At 33.7% G+C, this 22,369-nt stretch overlaps 1 protein-coding gene and 1 long non-coding RNA gene across 3 annotated transcripts in view; one reads left to right on the forward strand and one right to left on the reverse strand.

Moving 5' to 3' along the window:
• The window catches only part of LOC142332967 (uncharacterized), a 211,714-nt gene that overhangs the window by 48,632 nt on the left and 140,713 nt on the right, over positions 1-22,369 (reverse strand). For both annotated transcript variants that reach the window (XR_012758458.1, XR_012758459.1), the window contains exon 3: positions 4,989-5,265. This is a non-coding gene — a long non-coding RNA (uncharacterized LOC142332967). The remainder of the gene's footprint in view (positions 1-4,988; positions 5,266-22,369) is intronic.
• LOC142332966 (uncharacterized) overlaps positions 1-22,369 on the forward strand; it is a 233,063-nt gene that overhangs the window by 25,152 nt on the left and 185,542 nt on the right. The window lies entirely within an intron of this gene.

Below are 22,369 nucleotides of genomic sequence, written 5' to 3' on the forward strand. Positions count from 1 at the left end.
GCACAGTATCGAATCGTTTTAAAGTGGTCGTTAGTTCTCTAAACATTACCTAAAACTTTTGTGTAAAACAATTTTTGATATGACCAACCCTTACAGCAAGGAATGACCAAAATATTGATGGAATTTTAAGAAGATGGAGCTAGTCTACGATAAACATGCGAAACTTTTTTCGCATGCAACCATTGTCGTATTGAGTAAATTTGAAGTTTTTCTTTAAGGTGGAATTCGTTTTTATCCCCTACTTAGCATCGGTGAAAAATACCTCCTTCGCCCGTGCCGAAAGGGATTTTTTTTTAAATTAAGATAGAATAAAATTTGATAAAATAACTAATTTAAAAATAATACTTTTTTTTTAAAATTTTTAAATTTCAAAATGTTCAAGTCAGATTAAAAACCACTACCTACAAATGATTACCCTTTGGTATCAACAACATTTTTAAATTCAATGATATTAATATATTTTGTTTTATTTCTTGGCGCATTTTTAAAGTTATTTTGTTAGAGATTACCATAAAACATGTTTTTTCACATTCTACGTAATTTCATGTCTGCAGTACATTTTAAAATTAAAAAATTCGGTTAGGTCGTATATTTTTTCTTCTAATAGTATTATTTAATGAATGGACCATTCATTTTCATGATTTAAGTTGTGAAAATATTACTACTGTGAAAAAATTAAAGCAAATTACCAAAATAAAAGCTACCACTTCGCTTTAATTAAAGCGAAGTGGTAGCGTCTCGGCCTTTTATCCGAAGGGGGGTCCTAGGTTCGAATCCCCGTCAAGCATAGCATTTTTAATTAGATACAAATTTCCATTTGCATATTCCCACTTACAAGCTTCAGATATTCTGTGGTGAATTAAATCATCAAGATATAGTAAGTTATTTATTTAAACAAGAGATAAATATTAAAAATTAAAAATCATGACTGCCAAAAAAAGAATGGTGACATTGTTCTATAATATAGGATAATTAAAGAGCATGCGGGTGACAATTTTGTAAATAATATAATTTTCTTCAAATTCTTTTAAATTTATATATTAATATAGCCTATGACACTTTCGCTAATGTAAGGATTCTAACACGGGGTCATACAACCTCCGGGACCACCGTTGTAAACCTTTATACCTTTCGAAAGGTATAAACTTCAGAGGATGATGAGATGAAGGCAACTTTTGTAGCGTGAGAAATGCCATGCCTGACTGGGATTCGAACCCGGGACCTCCGTATAAAGGCCGAGACGCTACCCCTCGCGCCACTGAGGCCGGCGAAGGGTCATACATCTAAATCGGTTCAGTCGTTGAGCTGCTACGGTGGAACAAACATACTTACATAAACATCCTAAATACATTATTCTCCTCTTTGGGCAGTCGTGTAATAACCGTCAATTGTTATAACGAAAATGTACCTGATGCATGAAAATTTAGTCTTCAACCTACTAACAAATACCCCTTTTGAATTTTGAAAATCGGACGATTGTTTGCAGAGATATTATAAGAGCACCTCCCAAAACAGCACCCCGGGGCATCCCAATTGTTACCAATTGATGGTGATGGCTAGTCTAGCCTCACACTCAGTCCCCTCGGGAAGCCCATTATTATTAAACAGATTTTTTTTAAATTTATTTAATATTATTTTGTTTTATTTAACGTAAATTTAAATCTATATTTTTGTAATATTATTCATTCGATTGATTCGAATCATTCAGTTTAAATCCAGCTCACACAGTGATATAGGTTCACAGTTCACAGTTCATTAAAGCTTGTTTGTGTTTTAACAGGCAAATATCTTTACTACTACATAATTATATGCATACATATTTATATAGCTCATGTCAATCCCGGTAACGTAACGATTCCAACGCGGGGTCATACATCGAAATCGATTCAGCTGCTGAGCTACTACGGTGAAACAAACATACATACATCCTAAATATATTACACTCCCTTTTGGGTAGTCGTGTAAAAAGTTAAAATTTTTAAATATTTTATCTGTAAAATCTTTAATTTACCATACTGTAGTTGAAAAAGAACTCTGATACCTTCTTTCATTTCGAAGATGTGATATGAAAGAAAAAGTTTTCAAATTTTGTTATAACATTAACCTCTTGAAATCGTTTCTAATAATGAAAATATTAAGATTTAATCAACTTTATTAAAAAATACAATAATATTTCGACTTGCATTTTTAAGTTGATTTTTTTTTATTGTCTCAAGACTGGGCTTTCTACATTTTTCTTCATGAATTAATTCACCAAAGATTTTTATAGAGAAACTTGTACATGGGAGTATGGAAATAGAATTTTGTAGCCTGGAAAAAATTCCACGCCTAACTGGGATTCGAACCTGGGATGAACGGACGAGGTGCTACCACTCCGCCACGGAGATCGGTGGAGTGGTGATATAATTTATATATACATCACATTCTTATTATTTGTAATTATATTTACTATCTTAAATCTACTGAAATATGATTTAAAAAAACCCTTACTGCATTTGTTTTTATCGATTAACGTGAGTAAAAACGAAATTGGTACAAAGTGGAACACAAGTTAATTCAATTATCTACTTTCAAGTTTAGGCATAATCCAATTTATTAGGAAATAATGCATGTTTCCAATCCAATCGATTACCCACAGCTACCGCGTACATACGAGACAATTTTACACACATATACACACTCTCACACTCACACGCGTGCGCACGTACACAGGCTATTATAGTAATATTACAAAAAGTATTACAGTATTCCGTCACTAAAAAAAATCTTGTTTTATATCTTACGAAACACTTAATGGAAAGTTATTTATATCGTTCAAAAGTTTTGATTCATTGAGGGTCAAGATGAAAGAAAGTTTTATAAAAAAAAAAAAACACTGTACAATGTAGCAAATTTTTACTTTGAAGAATTAACTCAATATCTTTTTTTAACATAAATATAATTATAAATTAATTATACTGTAGCAATGATATGTGAAGAATTCACCATCAATCTATGACAATCTCCTCCGAGGTCCTTTAAGATATATAGGACAACCTCTTCCATAATAACTTCTGTAATTTTTAACTGATTTAATTAATGTGCAATAAGATATTTTACCCAGTATAAAGAATTTTTTTTTCATATTAATAAATAAACAACATTAAATATAGTAGGAAAGAAATGACTGAATTCCTGGAAAAGATGACAGACACACATTAGAGATCTATAGAGGACTCCTGGCGGTGTGCAAAGATGCTACTCGAACAACTGACATCAGTAATGTTTTTAAGATTCATTCATTCATAGTGTTCTGTCATTAAGGCAGGTCCTGTCACGGCTGCTGCTCTCCACCTCATTCTATTACTAACTAATCTTTGTTTCAACATATTTCCCCTTTTCCATAATCCCATTCATCATTTGAAATCTCTTCCTTCCTCTTCTTTTCTTTCCATTTACCAAGCCTTCTATCGAATCCACTAATAAACACCTTTTTCTTTTACAATGTTCTAGCCAGTTACTTTCCCTCTATTCAATCACATTTAGCATTTTCTTGTTCTCTCCAATTCTCTTCAACACCTCTTAATTTGTTACACGGTGCTGCCATCTGACATTTATCATTCTGCGCCACACCCACTCAAAAGCCTCAATTCGTTTTCTGTCTGCTTTTCTCTTCGTCCATGTTTCAACTTCAAAGAATATCACACTCCAAATAAAACATGTTTAAAGATGAATAGCTAAAAATATCGAAAGAGAAAAATTCAGTTTCACGCAATTAAAGAAACCAGCAATTTTAATGATATGAACAGACAACGAATGAATGACCGTTTCATCTGGTGATCGTCCTTACGTGATGCAATTTATTGAGATCCTACCGCTATGAAAACAACACTGATTACTGCTGATCTTTTATTTTCAAAGTGGATCAAGATACTAAAAAGTGAACAACGGAAGAAAATAATGGACGCGTGCCAGAAACTTCATTCTGGACTTTCTTTTTCTGTTTAGTTCCGGAACCACCTTAAGGTATTACTTCAGAGGATGATATGTATGAGTGTAAATGAAGTGTAGTCTTATACGGCCTCAGGTAAACCATTCCTGAGACGTGTAGTTAATTAAAACCCAACCACCAAAGAACACTGGTGTCAGCGATCTAGCATTCAAATCCGTATAAAAGTAACTGCCTTTACTAGGATTTTAACCTTAGAACTCTCGACTTTGAAATCAGCGATGACGAGTTCACCACTAGACCAACCCGGTGAGTTATTTCGTTCTGGACTGTTAAGAATGGGAGGATGAAGGATTCTCTCTAATGTTTTAACGGGGAAGGTATTTCTACATGTCTTAGAAAAATAAAAATTTGTGCCAATAGAAAATCATTGTACTTCTTCACAACGACTGAAAAAAAGGGAAATCAACTCGATCCTTTGAGAAAGTGATGGTATAAATCTTCTGGAAAAGTCACTATTTTGACTGATTTCCTTGAATTAGATACAAATATAAACAGTGTGCTTAATAAGTAAAATATTAAAAACACCTTATGAATGCTATTAGAAAGAGAAGTCAGGATATTCCACTTTTTACTGTCTATAGCCTCCCTCCACATCTAAGTGGAAATTTCACAGGTTGGTCTATGATACCCAAACTTCCCTACCATCCTGATTTCGCTTTCTTAAAATTTTTTTTATTAGATCCTTTGTAAAACACTTTTTATGGAACATTTCTATGTTTTTGGCTGTGAAGTAGTCGGGGAAACAATAGCCATATAAATTTATATTAACAATGATTTCAAAGAAGATGGAAATTTATAAAATCGATGAACAATGCATTGAATAAGCTTGCATTATTTAAAACATTTCTACGCATTCTGATTCAGTGTTCTCGTTTTTTCTACCTTAGATATAAATTTTATAAAGGAGGAGGTATTACTCTTTGTAAATATATATTTAAGGGTGACAACTAACCGTATTACTTATAAAATTATTGCATTTTTAATATATTATACTAACCATCTGGATAAGCTCCTTTCTCTTGCTTTATAATCCTGAGAAAAACTTCAAATAAAACAAAAATGTTTAGCAGGATACTACAAAGTAACTATAGAAGTTATAATAATGAATTATTCAAATAGTTCGGGAGTTTATGCAGAGTGATTCAGAAGAATGTAACAAATTTTCAGGACATGTTCTACTGGTTCGGAAACGCTTCGTTAGCAAGTATCAGCTGGCAAAACATTTTGCCCTAATTTCTGCGCCTTCTGAGGAGTGGTTTTGTACAAATTCTGACCTGAAAAATAAAAAAAAAAATATATTAAACTGTATTTTTAGCAGTCTTTGAGAAATTTGGGGTAAAAGACAAAAGATTGGGGGTCGAAAGACATACAACTTTATGTTTGGAGTATAAAATAAATTTGTTTAAGTGGGTAAGAACGCAAAAACGTTTTAGACAAAACTAGTAGAGAATTTAATTCTTAGTAAATTTATATGAATAAGGCTTACAGAAACAAATTTAGTGTAAAATCCAATTAAAATGTTTTGATTTTAATTTTGATATGTATTGTTTTATAAACTTCGAAATTCTTACATGTGCATTGTTGCCACATGCCGTGCTTACTATCGGCAAGCGCGATGCTAGCCGGTAGATGTTGGAAGGACATGCAATCCACCTACACGCCTGCACGCACGTTCCTCCTCTCCAAGCCAGCTGATCGCGCAACTACGCCTGGCTGGTGACTGTAGGATGTAATCAGTTAGAGGGTCAAAAAGACGACCTCCGTTAAAGCTCATCAGGGCCAGGAACGGAGGGGGACTGGTGTGGCGACCGGAATCGTCACAAGGTCTTCCCCTACGGAGGTTGGGATGATCGCGCAACTCTCCCACCACAGCGGCGATGCAGCTCCTTCACTCACAGGCGCCTATAAAAGACCGATGCCAGCAAGTCCATTAAATAATTACCCACTCGATAAAAGAAAGATACAACAAGAGACTTTTTTCCAGATTCTGCGATTAGTAGAGAGATATTTAAATCTCCCGCTATCCTTGAGTTCTGTTCCGTTCCGGCGAAAGCATTCCGTCGCTGACTTCAACAAGAGAAGAAGTTTCCTGGCCGGCCCAACATGGAACCATCTGGCGGATGTCAACATTCCCGCCGGAACAGCAGGCCTCGCCGGCCTGCCGAAGAAGCCGCTGGGCGCGACCGCTCTCTTCTTGCTCCAGCTTGCCGGATTTCAAACGCAGCTTGAGCACCGTCCAGAGAGAACAGCCGACGCCGACCCTACAGGGCTCTGGGTTCACCACTGCCATCCTGTAGTGGAAACCCAACTGTTCCTGAGGGGAAGCACGATCCGATTCCAATGGATGAACCGCAACTCCTTGACTACAGCCCAGCCGATATTGCCGGAAACCAGCTTCCAGACCCAACAGCTCTTCTTAGGGCTACCTTGCAAAATCTACAAACGACCCTTTTCAGGGCCATCACTTCAGAAAACTCAATTCAGAGCTGCCATAAGGGTTTAAGGTGCTGTCGAGCCATTCGGCGACAGAATATAGTTTCTCTGAAGTTTTATTCATACCATTTTAATCAGAATAAAATTCTCTACAAGTTTTGTTTAAAACCTTTCTGTGTCATTTCCCATTTAACAAACTTAACTTACACCAAACATAAAATAGTGTGTTTTTGACCCCAATATTTTGTCTTTCACCCAAAATTTCCTGAAATCTACTAAAAATACAATTCTGAGACCTATAGTATTTTTTTTTCAAATTTTCATGTGAGATTTCTTTAAAAAAAACCTAAATTTACCAATTAAATTGAATCCTAAGTACTATACTCTGGCTTAATTTTAACAACAGCTCAGAAATCGGGGTTAAATGTTTCGCCAGCTGACACTCGCAAATGATGCGTTAAGATTTTTTGTCTTCGTTTTCACCAGTAGAACATGTCCTAAAAGTCATTCTTCGTTTATCATTCCATATAATATATCAAAAAATTTAATTTTGTTTTCTTAAATCCATGGACAAGTCTTACTGCCTGTTGCCGTTCCCAAACTACTAAATTGACTGATATTATCTTCCCAGAGGTCAACCTATATCACACTTACCAAGCTGCTTATAATACAGGCTGTTCAGATATTCTCCTCTTTCTCATTCTTCAATATGCTGTTTTTAGAACATTTTATACAATTAATTGTCTCATTAATTGCTAACATTTGCAGTTCCTCTCTAATAAAATTATTACGAATTCTATTTAGTTTCTGAAATTCCTCAAACACTTTTAAGAACTGCATCTCAGTTACATACACCCGACTTTCCTCACTAGTATCCAGGTTTTAATGCAATACCATAACCATAAGTTTTGTTTTTTGTCACACTTTATTTCTCAAAGCCCTTTGTACAATTCAGAGACTTACCTTTCCATGGATAACAAGAATTTATTATGAAAGTTTGAAAGCAATTGGTTGGTTCTCGCGTGATGCGATAACAAACAAACAGACAAACTTTAAATATATATACATTTTCGAATAACCGTGATCTGTTAGATAGAGTGTAGCGGATTAATGCAAAAGTTAGTCTTCAACCTACTAACAAATACCCGTTTGAATTTTGAAAATCGGACGATTATTTGTTTAGATATTATAACATTACACCTCCCAAAACAGTGCCCCAAGGACACCTCGTGGGTAACCAGTTGATGGTAATGATCGGTCTAGCCTCAAACGAGGTACCCGCATCACACCACTCTAGGCTCACACGAAGTCCCCACAGGAAGCCAATTACTGTTAAACATAATATTTTTAAATTTATTTAATATTATTTTAATTAACGTAAATTTAATTCTATTATTTTTGTAATATTATTATTACTCATTCGATTGATTCGAATCATTCAGATCAAACCAGCTCACACAGTGATAGAGACTTACAGCTCAAGTTCATTAATTCAATTCATTAAAGTTTGTGCTTCAACCGGCAAATCTGATTTTGTTAATTTTTTTTTGCAAATTGTAACTAAATAACGATCATGAATTTAGCGTACAAATAACAAAATAAACTTTTACAACAAACGTTTTAAAATTATTTTTTTTAAATTTGCAACAGCAATGAAAAAATAATAAAAAGAATTTAAATAAATTTGTTTAATTTAATTAATTTGCTTAATAAAATTATTTACTTAATCAACACAAAAAAGTTAATTTTCCAAAGAAATAAACCAAGCAAATATAGTTGGCTACTTTTTTGCACTTTTCTAAGAAGCGCTTCATTGAAAATAAAATTGTGAGCATATACAGCAAACAAAAATTTGATCAGATTAGTGGGTTGTTTTTCAATAACTTGCATCTTAACGCTTCATTCCGAACGATTCGGAAACCTCGCTCCATTCAAAATAAAGTTCTTATGTGCGCCCTACAGGACTTTCTTGTACGCCTATTAAATTACATACACTTTTTTTTTAAATTAAAAGTACATAAAATTTTATTTCATCAATAACTTCTGATATATTTTCACATTTTTTTTTTTTTTTTTAATGTACTTACTGAATTATATTCATCGAACATTTTTGTACAATCAGATATTAATAAATCAATATATTTAAAATAAAAAAAAAAGTTAAAAAGAAAAGCAGATGAAGTCTGATTCGAACCGATGTGCCTTCCCCTTGTAAAATCCAAATATTTCATTAATTAAAATCTTATTTGGCTATAACTCTGGAACCAATGAAAATAAGTACCACTTATGATACATCGTTGAAAATCTCTCAATGAAGGCTTATTACGGCAATTAAGAAAAAGTACAAAATCCAAAATTTTTTGGACTTTGGCTTTTTTTGGACACTTTTGGTTCAGTCGATTACAATCAAAAGGGGTTACAACAGTCCTAAATCCAAAATTTCAACATCCTATACGGCTAATCGTTTTTGAGTTATGCGACATACATATGTACGCACATACACACGTAAGTTCATACAGAAGTTACGCCGAAACTTGTCAAAATGATTATTTCCGTTGAAATCAGAAAACCGAAATTTTTCGTGATCATAATACTTTCTTTACTTCATACATACAAGGAAGTAAAAATGTGAGCACATAGAGCAAACAAACCAACACACCATGTTTCTTCATCTGGTTGATATACGATATATATATATATATATATATATATATATATATATATATATATATATATATACATATATTATTTTTATGAGATTTTTCGAGAAGAAATATAACTAAAAACCTTCTCAGTTATACCACGGAACACGGGTAAAAATTTCGTTGCGGTTGAGCGAGTAGTTTTTTATTTACACCGAACAAACAAAAACCCTCTCTCTCTTTATAGGATAGTATATATATATATATGTAATCGACACATAGTAACAAGCGAAAGATGGAATTGTAGTTAGTTTTCATAAATAAATCTTTGAACTAATATTTCGTTTCTCACTTTGTAAAACTTATAAAATCGTGTTCATTGTCAAAACTAGTGAAGATGCGTTTGTTTGAATGAACTTGTGTATAAGTCTATGTAAGAAAGTATGCGTGTGTATGGGTATGCATAAGCAAGCAACTCAATTTGCATAAATTAGAAGTAATTTCCAAATTAAATAAATTAGAAGTAAAGCTCTCCAAAGGAGTTTAGTACATGCAGCTTCGTTTAGTCAAGACCCGTAAATTGCGATGATCCTTGTTCTTGAAGTTATAGTATGAACGTATCATACCATACATGTACCAAGTTAATATATTTTATTAATTTCAACCAAAAACTAACCATATATATATATATATAGATATGGTGGCTAAGAGTTGGATTAAAAGAGTCCTTAGTGCTACAATTTAATTAGTATTACATCGATAAATCGACCTTATATATATTTAGGAGGTTATTTGACGTTATATGTTAATTTTTTGGTTTTTTATTTTAGCAAACGCTCTTATTTTAAACTTTTAAAGGTCATTTTTCCTTTAATAGAATACAATTTACGATCGGGAAAACTTTTTTGGGATAACTATAAGTATTACTTACTTATGGGGTTACAGGAATTTCCAACAATATCTGGATTAGAAAGATATATTTTAAAGAAAATATTTTATTCTACAATCGGAGAAAATGTTGTGTATGCTTCCTTGCAAGAAGTAAAAAAAGTATTGGGATCGCCAAAAATTTCGGTTTTCAGATTTCAACGGAAATATCCATTTTGACCATTCCTGAATCCATTTTGACTAGTTCCGGCGTGACGTTTGTACGTATATAACTAAAAAACGATTAGCCGTAGGATGTTGAAATTTTGAATTTAGGACTGTTGTAACATGTAGTTGCGCATCTCCTATTTTGATTGTAATCCACTGAACCAAACGTGTCCAAAAAAGCCCAAAATCCAAAAAATTTGGATTTTGGACTTACGTTTAGTGCAGTAATAAGCTCGATTATTATAAGTGGTAATTATTTTCATTGGTTACAGAGTTATAGCCAAAAAAACTTTATGTGATGAAATATTTGAATCTTACAAGGGGAAGGCAAATCGATTTGAATCAGACTTCATCTCCATTTTTTTACCTTTTGTTATTTAAATACATTGATTTATTAATAATTATTAATCTACGATTGTAAAAAAAATTACGTTAAAAAATAATTCAATAAAAAAAAAGAGAAAATATCAGAAGTTATTAATAAAATAAAATTTTATGTACTTTTCATTAAAAAAAAAATAATTGTATATCTAATTTAATAAGCGTGCAAGGAACTCATGTGGTGTCTACATCAGATTTTTTTTATTGTAATGTTACTCTCATTACAAACTTTCAGTCTAATGAACCTCTGAATAATCTTCAAAGATATTCTAAGGTAAAAAACAAATGAAAATGTCAATCCAACAGCCATATCTCATCATACAATAAAACCGCTATACGGGTAGGGTTGATTGACTGGATAATGGTATCAGCAACTATCGAATAACAATGAAAGGAAAAAAAAATGTTGGTGGTCACTGTTTTCAAACATTCTTGATGTAGCTTTAGTGAATTCGTGGAAGCTTTAACATCTACAAAGAACATCTACAAAGAACAAGTCGAGTGACTCATTTCAACATGTAGTTATCGCATAATTATCATTAAAGGTAAATAACGTGGAAAAAATTGCTGTTTCACAAATGCAAAAATTTTGACTACAAACAATATTTTCAACTGCAACAATTCAGCGACACTCAGTTGACAAACATCTTCCTGAAGAAAAATATAAATAATAGAAGAATCCGCCTGCCGATAATTTTAAAAGTACAACGGTATTTTCGTATAATAAGAGTAAAGTTGGACTTCATCCAAAATGTTTTATTGTAACCATAAAAAATAATTTTAATATATTCATTGTATACTGAAATAAAATGTAAAGATTTCATTTATATTGTACTAAAATTTATTTTCTGCTCAGTTTTTATTTAGATTCGTAAAAATAAAAATAAAAATATTACGCTAAACCAGTTTATGTTAATTAAGACACTCTTTCCTGTTGAAGTTGCTTTTCAGCAACATTTCATAAATCGATAAACAAACATACCTGAGGGTCAAAAATCATGTATATTATTAATAAGCATCTATTAACCTAACAAAACATTTAACGAGCAATGCATCAGAGCGCGACAAAATACGGGTTAATGTGCCAGCATAATAATGTTTCTTTATTTGAAATATGTTTTAGGTTAAGTTTAATTAATTAAGTGTATAAAATATGTTATAAGTGTAGCGTAATTTTTAAAAGTAGATTGTTAGTTAATTTTTTCCGTACAGCAAGTCTGCTTTTGGATGATCTACAAATTACAAAATGCTAAGTGAAAATTTGTACTTCGTTAATCTTATCCTACTAAAGGCCATTTGTATGTGTGCGCGTGCGCGTTTCCCTTAGCTGAGAACATCCTTACATGATCAAACATACTGCCCGTCAACAAATCATATGAATTTTTTTAAAAATGTTTATAAACAATGAGTAAGAAGAAGCAACACCAACAAATAAGAGCAAAAAGAAATAACACGCTTACATAATTGAACATATTGCCAGTCAAAAAATCATACATTTTTTTCTTTATTGTTTATAAAGAAATTTTTATTGTTTTTAAAGAAATATTTATTGTTTATAAATAACAACAGTAATAATAATTATAAAGTAAATTTTATAAATTTGACTACCGTAACTCATTCATTCAATACCGTAGCAGATTTTAAAACACAACTATTTCGATAAAAGTAAATCGATACTGAAAATATTATCGATTATCCATTTAGATTAACCTCCGGGCCCACCGTCATGTACTGCTTCAGAGGATGAGATGAATGATTTGTAGCGTGTGTGAAAATGCCATGCCTGACCGGGATTCGAACCCGGAACCTCCGGATTAAAGGCCGAGATGCTATCATTCGCGCCACGCAGACTGGCTATTAGATATCCATTAAGTTAAAATAAGTTATTATTTTAACTTACATTAACTTATTTCCTAACGAGGAAAGGTGCTTAATTAAAAGCTAAAGTTACGAGTGAGATAGCTACTAGTTAAAACTTGTCTTGGCTTTACTGTAAACTCGAAATATCCGAATGGAAAAGTGTTAATGTTGTATTTTGATGGTCGTAGATTCCAAACTCTGAGAATATATGGAAAAAAAAACAACAAAAATTCATAAATAATGCATAAAAAAAGAGTCCGGGGCGCATAACAGAAAAGACTTCCTCATTTTTTATAACACTCTTATTTTTTAAAATATTTATAATCAAAATTGCAAAATATTTAAAAATCGTGAAATTAAACGAGGAAAAATAGAATAGAAATGTTTTTATTGCGTTTTACTTTCACATTACGTTCAATAACGTGATTGAAATGTTTCTTTTATAAATAATTGAGATATTGTTTAAACCATTTAAAATTTTATTCAGTAAAGCAGCATTAGTGAGCTCAATAACAGATATTATTGAAAAAATAAATGATATTTTGTTAAATAATCTGAAATTATTTAATGATATATATCCAGATTTATAAACTATATTATTTTTCTTTTAAAAGTTACAATACCCGTATCATAAAGGTAATTAAAATAATGTTGCAATATCAATTTCAGTTGATTGGTGTAATTTATCTACGTATTTAAACTTTAATTACTTGTTTCATAATAATAATAATAATAATAATAATAATAATAATAAAAAGCTCGTGGATAGTATTATTTCATTAACAATTTTACTTTTTACAACCTATAATATTTTATTTTTTTAGTGCTTTTATTTACAATCGCTATACAATTACAATATTAAATTTAGATTTTCATTAAATCCTGATAAAACGGTAAATAAAAATTTTTATGAAAAATACTGAAGGAATATACGATAAACAATGAATTGCTGTCCTAAACTTAAATAAAGGAAAACAAAAAAAGGAAGATAAGAAAATTGAACAGTGTTAGACCAATCCATTTTATGAATGAATTAAAATAGTTCAATATAAAAGCCCAATAAAGGTAAACAAAAAATGTATTACAATCCCAAATCTAGCATCCCCATCGTGGCTTCGCCCGCGCTCTATGGTTACTTGCGCTTCCCGCAAGATCAGACGGTCATTGCTCGCTTCGCTCTCCCTTTCCGTTTTCACTCGTTTCCCTTTCCTCTTCCTAATTTCCCCGTTTTCCCATTTCTCCATCTTTCTTTTTTCCATTTTCCCCTTCCTCCCTTTTTACCTTCTTCGCTTTACCATTTTTCGATTTTTCCCTTTCTCCCTTCTTCACCACGCGTAAATCGGTTCAGTAGTTTTTTAGTCTATAGCGGACACACATATCGAAAACATTGCAATGGAGTCGTAAAATATTTAGTTGCTTTTACGTCCAACAGATAATGCTGTTGGAAATTAAATTTTTAATTTAACACGAAATTTAATTTTTTATCGCTTTGAACCCCTTAAAATCAAAATTTCGCAAAATCCTTTCTTAGTGCACGCCTACTTAAAGATACGAAGGTACCCTGAAATTTTCAAGTCTCTACCTATAATAGTTTTGGTTTTACGTTGATTATGAGTCAGTGAATCAGTCAGAACATTCTCTTTTATATAAGATATATACATATATACTCAAATCTAGCAATAGCGAAGCATTTCCGGGTCTGCTAGTTATAAATAACTAACCTAGAACTTCTTTTACCAAATTTAATATTATCTATATAGATTGTCTGAATCAATATCGACTTCTTCAGAAAGCTATTACTCGTATGTGATTTACTAAATTTAATGTTATTAAAAGCTTCAGTGGCTTTGCTTATTTCAATCTGTACTCAGTCTGCAAAAATATTAGACGGCAACTTGTTTTAATAAAATTTTAGGAATGTATTTTATTTGGACATATTAGTAGTTTTAACTATCCGTACCAATTTTTAAATATTACAATCTAACTGATGTGTACTACAAGCCAACTCTAGACGTAAAATAGATTTTTAGCATGTACTAGTTCAAAATGCACTTTCGAAAAAACTTATGGGAAAAAATAAAACCGTTTCTTTGTTGGTTAAGTTTTTTAAATTTAAAACTTAGTATGCACTTAGCAAAACACTGCTAAGATGCAGTATCCTCAATTACATTAAATAGTCGAAATTCCTTTCTCCACAATGTACACAACATTCTACCAGATGTAAAATATTTCCGGTGGCTTTTCGTATAATCTCAGGACCGTTACGTAAAATATTCAGTAGAATTTCGTTATTTTAATGAATAACTCTTCTTCAGTATTAATCTTTTGTTGGTATACTATCATTTTCGTTTGGGCCTAAATCAAGTAATCTAGTGGCGTTAAGTCGTAGTGGTCAATTAATAGGTCTACCACATTCAATCCAGTTTAAGAAATTGACATTCAAATGATTTCTAGCTACTAAAGAAAAATGTGGTGTTGCATCATCGTGCTAGAAAATCATTTGTAATCTAGTTTGTAAAGGTACATCCTCCAATAGAGCCGGAAAATTATTTTTAAAGAAATTTAATATGCAGATTCTACCGTAACGTTTTCATTGAAAACAAATGATCTCAGAATTTTGTAAATAAATAACGCCACACCAAACATTAATGTTAAATCTATGTTGGAAATCAGTTTCCACAGTACCATATGGACTGTCTTCGCTCCATAAATGACTATTTTTAGAATTGAAGACTCCGTATCTCGTAAAAGTGGCTTCATCAGTAAATAAAATTGAATTTACCTTATCATCGTTGTCTAGAAGTCAATGACAGAAGTTTAACTGCTGCGGGTAATCTGTTGGCAGAAAATTTTGAACCTTCAGCAGACGGAAAGGATAAAGATTTTTCTTTCCATAGGGTGCACCACACTTTATTTTTTGATAAACCAATGCGACATGAAATTCGCCTTGTACTAGTGCCTGTGCTACAGTGAATATGCTGAATCACATGATGATTTACTTGGCGTTCAACAGAGAACGAACACGTCGGAAATGACCCTTTTGCTTGTAAATGCTGATGCGCCAAGAAAATATTTTCGTATTTGGAGTCCATCTTCCTGGAATCACTTATAGTCACGTTGAGCAACTTCAGAATTTCCGTTACAAAATTCATAAACAAAAATTATATCCCGATATTCCTAGTTAAAAATTGAACGGTATTTTTGCACTACGATATGATAACATTACATTTCCTTTATCTGTATGATAATTTATGACAACAAATTCAAACGAAGTAGAACATTTTTATTGTTGACTAGCTGTTAGCATTGCCAACCTACACAATCAAATTTTTAAAGAAATATATATTTCAATTTAATTTTTTACGCAATTATTTTGTTTTAATAAATTATTGAATATACACAACTATAATATTTCTTTAATAAATTTTGTATTTATTTTTAATTATTTTCAGTAATTATCGGTATTTTTTAAAAAATAAAGAATGTTTATTAAGTAAAGAAAAAAATAACACGATTTTCTGTCTGTTTTTCGTTTAGTTTTCTTCAATAAAAAACAGATGTTTGAAAGTTATTATTTACTTTTTTTTTATTGGCTGTATTTAGAGTAATTTTCTCAGCATTAAATTCTAAACAAGTTTTGTTACCTAAACTTTCTTCCGCATTTAATAGCCATTTAACAAAACTACTTTACTACAAATCTAAAAAGAAATTTGTTTTTCGACACCAAATTTTGTGTTTTACGTCGGATATTTAAAAAACTACTGGAGTTATCTGTTTATCCTATTTCTCAGATTAAATTACATAAGAAACGATCAACTTTTCTCCTTAATTTGGGTTCCAAAAATTACATTAAACCTTCTTTTTATTATAAGATTTGAAATGCGGGCGAAATTTTTCACTAGTTGTAACTCGAAAACAGAGCATTTCCAGAACTGTTTATATGAATTTTTTCCATTATTTTCACCAGTATATGTCCTGAAAGTTTCTTTGTTTCTTTGTAGGTCACGCGTGTTCAATATTTCACGGTATGTTCAATAAATATTTGTTACCAAATTCCAAACTTCTTAACTGAGATTTTCTATAAACTGAATTTTCGAACCGACATATATGGATAGAAAGAAAAATGTAGTTGAATCAGTGTTGTATTAGAATCTTATTTTAACGTTCTAAATAGAAGATGAAAGAAAAACATTGAAAAATAAGAGTAAAGGAAAAGATTTTCTGCTTTTCATTATTTGCTAATGAAAAAGAATTGAAAAATGTAAGTGGTATTTTTCCAACAATCATCTCAATTGTCCTACCTTGTATGGTATTTAAGATCATACAAAGAACAACAACTTAAGACTGTACGAGTATTTTTATTATTACTATTTTATCTATTTTCCTTAATAATTTTTCATTTATGATGAAAAGCATTCTTTATTATTTTCATTTTGTGTAATATACTCTTATTACATTTTAAAAACGCAGACAAATATTAGGAATAAGATGACTAAGCGTAAGTTTTAAAACCGCTTTTAAAAATAGAAATGAAAATTAAATGCGCATTTTAAATTTTAAACAATCATCATCAGTACTAAAACTTAAATATAAAAACAAAAAAACTTTTCAATTTTTTTTTTTAAATTCGAATTTGTTAACCTGGTCTTAAAAATAAATGGTTCAAGAGATTTTTTTTAATTTTAAATTCAAAAGTTAAAATTTACAGTCGAATTGAAAACGGCTAGTTTAAACTTTTCTGATTAAAAAAAAATTTAAACAAAAATTTTATTTTTATTTAAAACATGAATATATAAATTTACAAAACAACCCTCATATAAAAAAAAATCTATCTCATTAAGTGAATCAGAAGGGCGGATTTCCGGTTTTAGATAAGAAAGAAAGGATGGTGCACTGCAACATTCTTTATCAAAATAATTTCCTTTCCATGTTTTAGCTATCTTTCGGTTTTTTTTTAAATTTCAAGTTATGTTAGTATCATGTGTTTTGTTTTTTTTATAATACTGCGAGGTGTTGTGTACTTTTTTTTTCTCTCAGCTCTCCTGGGCCGACTTGTTGGTATTACGCCACCCAGGGGAGTGTCTTTAAACTTAAATAGGCCTCGCCACCTACCGGCTATATACCGGCATGGCAGGTCGGCTTACCGGTTAGCTCTTTTTGAGAGTATTGCCCTTTTGGACACCACGCCATACCTAGTGTATCGTGACGTGGTGCCGGGTCTTTTCGGTATTCAGTTTGCTGTTACCTGACTGTTACCCATGGAGTCCTTGGTGGCTCATCAGTGCCAACACACCGCAGCATGTTGGACCTCACCAGCAAGGCTGTCCACCCAGTCCTATTCTAGCCAACACCTTGTCTTCTCTCATCGGAGTATTTCTGTAGTACGACTTGTCGAAACTAGTAATATTATTCCAGTTTAACTCGCTTCTTAGCATGTATTCAATTGTTGTCTCTGGACTTATACCTGTGAGTGCCTTACTATGTCTAAGTGTGTCCCACGTATTGCACTCAAAAAAGGTGTGCTCAGCATCATCTATCTCGTTGTGTATTGTTGTTTACTGTTCCAATAAATCCATAATACTTGTATAGTTGTGTTTTTCCTTCCTAATTTTCACATAGTTGTCAAGTTGTGACAGATTTAATTGCTTACATTGTTACCTGCCAACAATACACTTTGATACTGTTACCAATAATTTGTGTAGTTTTTGAGCCTTAGTCACAAAAAAATTAAAGGTTCAAATTGACCCAAAACAGATCCAAAACGACTAAAACTTCAAAACTGTTTTTTTGATCACCTATTCTATTTCTTTATACCAGATCACATTTTGGATTTTTGGGAAACTTAAGTATTATAAAGAAACTAACTCGCATCTGCCGGTGCTCTCAAAGGTCTGATCTTGTCTTAAAACATGATATTTTGAATTTAAATCATTGTGAAACCAGCTCACACCTGAAGGTGCTCGTAAAATTTGATTTTAGCTATAAACGTGAAGTTTTGGGACCATTAGGGCTCGCAAAAATCTAATTTTCTGGTTTTAATGTCACCCTTCAACAAGAAAAAGTATCTAAAAACCCAGTTTTTTGCCTCTAACCGCGGTTAATGTGATCCAATTCGCTTGAAAATCAATAGGGTTCCATTTCTAATAGGTTTACATCATCCTACTATGTTTCATCAACATCGGATAAAAATTGCGTTCAATAAAACGAAAAAAAGCTAAATATATACCTAAAAATCCTGCTTTTTGCCTCTAACTACGGCTCCTGTGAACAGATTCGCTTGGAAATCATGGCTCTATTCCCAATAGGTTTACACAATGCGATCACGTTTCGTCAAAATCGGTTAAGATTTGCGTCCAAAAGACCGAACAAAAAATCTTATACATATGAGGTACGACAATAAAGTAATGAGACTGATTTTTCTTTGCAAGATGTGGCAACCCTGCAGCTTGCGTAGGCACATCATTATTAACCTTGGTCTATAAGCTACTTCTAGTCCAAGCGGCACATTGATACAACTGCTTAGTCGTGAGTTGTGCTGTAATAAGTGAACACGTGTTTGTGTCCCTCGTCACAGCTCTTTGTACATCTTGTGTTGTTTGAAAATGGTGTCCCTTGACCGCCATTTTGACTCTTGGAAAAAGATAAAAGTCGCACGGAGCGATATCTGGTGAATAAGGTGGCAGTGGTAGTACTGAAATTTGTTTTGAGGTTAAAAATTGCTGTACTGACAGCAGTATGGGATGGCGTATTATCGTGATGCAGAATCCAATTATCAGCAATGTTGGCACGGACACGAAGATCTCGTTTACGAAGTCTTTCTAAAATTTCTTTGTAGAAATATTGGTTAACTGTTTGTCCAGGAGGCACCCACTCTTTATGAACAATTCCCTTGGAATAGAAGAAGCACACAAGCTTGCATTTCACTTTTGACTTTGAAATGCGAGCTTTTTTCGGTCTGGGTGATCCCTTTGAGCACCATTGCGAACTTTGGCGTTTTGTCTCTGGATCGTATTGAAAAAACCAACCTTCATCACCAGTGATAACACGGCTCAACAAATCTGGATTGATTTCCGTTTGCTCTAACAGATCGGCTGCCACATTTTTCCGAGTTTCTCGCTGTTGTTGTGTGAGATTTTTGGGGACCATTTTTGCACAAATCTTTCTCGTACCAAGATCTTCAGTTAATATTAGACGAACCGTTTCTCGATTGATGTTGAGTTCTTCTGCAATCATTTTCACGGATAATCTTCGAACAGATAGTACGATTTCACGCACCCTGGTCAAGTTGACATCTGTCCGTGATGTTGATGGTCGTCCACTGCGGTCTTCACCTTCAACATTCGTTCTGCCTTCACTAAAAATTTTATGCCACCGAAAAACTTGAGCTCTTGACATAACCTTCTCTCCAAAAGCCTTCTGAAGCTTACCGTAAGTTTTCGTCGCGTTTTCACTCGATTTAACACAAAAAGAAATGGCATACCGTTGTGCAATATTTTGCGGATATATTTCTGTGACGAGAGGCACAAACACGTGTTCACTTATTACAGCACAACTCACGGCTGAGCAGTTGCATCAATGTGCCGATTGGACTAGAAGTAGCTTATAGACCAAGGTCAAAGATGGTGTGCCTACGCAAGCTTCAGGGTTGCCACATGTTGCAAAGAAAAATCAGTCTCATTACTTTATTGTCGCACCTCGTATATATATATATATATATATATATTTATATATAAGTGCAGTGTTCAAAAGTGACACAAACTTATGGGAAAATGAGCAAGTTAAAATAGTTGTTGAAAATGGCCTCCATTACGCGATTCACACAATTGAATACGACGTTGCACGCTCTTAAACACATGTAACAATTGTTGAGGAATTGCATCTACAAATCTATCAATCTGGAAACAGTGTGAGAATGAGTTTTGTATGCATCCTTTAGATATCCTCTCAAGAAAACGTTACGAGGGGATAAATCAGGAGACCGAGGAGGCCACAACCCCTTCGAAATCACTTGTCCATGAAAACAATGATCATAATGATGTTAGCTGTATGAGCAGCAGCATTGTCCTGTTGAAATCACGTATATTCTATCCAGTCATCTCAATCCCCCTCCCCACCCCCGTAGGGAAGAAGATCCCACCTCGTAGCGTGTCAGGTCGCTACACCCCCCCCCCCGTTCCTTGCCAGTAATAGCTTTACCGTAGGACATCTTCTTGCCCTCAAACTGAAACACATTCCACAGTGTACAGCCCGGCCACGGGGAGATGCCACCGATGCAGATGCCCCGAGGGACATCTACATCGGTAATTCGTCACGAGAGATAGTATTGAGTTCTGCCTTTCGAAGAAGACAGCTGACACCTAAAGCTACCACGTTGCCCTCAGGAACTAAGCAAAAGCCTAACCCGCAGAGAAGAAGACCCCGCGCCTACCACAATCAGCCTAAACTATACTACGCCCCTAGTGCATAGATGCATCAAGAAAGCCACGACAGCATATCTATCAGCAGATTCAGTCACCACAAACGGATCGTAAGAATTAAGCGATTGGAGCACAGCCGAAACAATAAACCTAGTCCCAGAGGTCTTAAAGTTTGGTCCGTCGGGAGCTGAGTATAACTTCTAATCTCCCACTACAGCTCCGGTTAGAAGGGCCTCTCGGAATACACCCTGGTCGATCGCAACCAATTTCACCCATCACCCCCATTACGTGTGCACTCCAATCAGACAAATCGCCATGCTAAAGTTAGTAAATCGTGCACGGGGAGCGAACCCCCCGAGCACAACCTCCATTGAAACTAATCTAACCGAGGCCGGTGCCTAAGCGCCTACCTCTGGCCAGTTAAACTGCCTGGGCGGTGCCCTAGCCACCCGAGAGTCCTACGGGACAAGGCCCCGCAAGCGCCAACACAGGTACGAGAAGCCACAGGCTAGTCAGTAAATTCTAGCCGGTCAGCAAGTATAGTATTTACAAATTGTTGCACCATCTGTATGTTGTGCGCCCTGTTCACTGTGCCATGACAGAATGCCATGAAGATTCGCCTATGTGACATTGTACACCAAACAATCACTTTTTGTCCGTGCAGCTGATGTGGATTTTCCGTACACCAAATGTGTGAATTCTAAGCATTCACGTATTCATCAAGGTGAAACCATGCCTCGTGAGACCAAAACCAGTCATCGAGTTTTTTTCCGTCTGGCGTTACAGATGACATGAACCGCTGGCAGAAAGTTACACGTTTTCTAATTTCTGCATGTAACAATTTGTGAACAACACGAATTCTGTACGGATGCATCTTTAAACACCTGCGCAATTCCGTGTGGAAACTACCAATAAAGACATCAGACTTACTAAATAGGCATCGCACAAACCTTTTGGGACCAGCAGTATATGCAGTTTGCATGTAGATCAACTTTTCTGGTGTTAGCACTTTCGGTCAACTACTTTTCGCTGCATTTGTCACATTCCTTATCTCTTGGAAGTTGTCCGCTTGATGGAGGATTTGTTTGGTGCATCCACACCATACCTTTCTGTGAAGGCATTTGGGTCTGGGCATAACTGGCATATCTAATTTATTGGGAAACAATGAGTATTCTTTGCTACATTGTGTAACCCATTTTTCCTCAAAAAAAAAGGATACATGCTTCCCTAAGGTTCTCTTTTCCTGTTTAGCCTCCAGAACCGCCGTAAGGTATTACTTTACAGGATGAATGAGGATGTTATGAATGAACGTAAATGAAGTGGTCTAGCACAGTTTCAGGTCGACCATTCCTGAAACGTATAGTTAATTGAAACCCAACTACCGAAGAACTGTGGTATCCACGATCTACTATTCAAATCCGTATAAAAGTAACTGATTTGAATACTACATCGTGGATACCGGTGTTCTTCCATAAGGGTATGTCACTTTTTGATCATTCTAAATATAAATATTTTCGAATCGTGTTCCGACACTTCAAAAACGTAAAGAA

The sequence above is a fragment of the Lycorma delicatula genome, chromosome 12 (assembly GCF_047948215.1).
Source record: "Lycorma delicatula isolate Av1 chromosome 12, ASM4794821v1, whole genome shotgun sequence".
Taxonomy (NCBI): domain Eukaryota; kingdom Metazoa; phylum Arthropoda; class Insecta; order Hemiptera; family Fulgoridae; genus Lycorma; species Lycorma delicatula.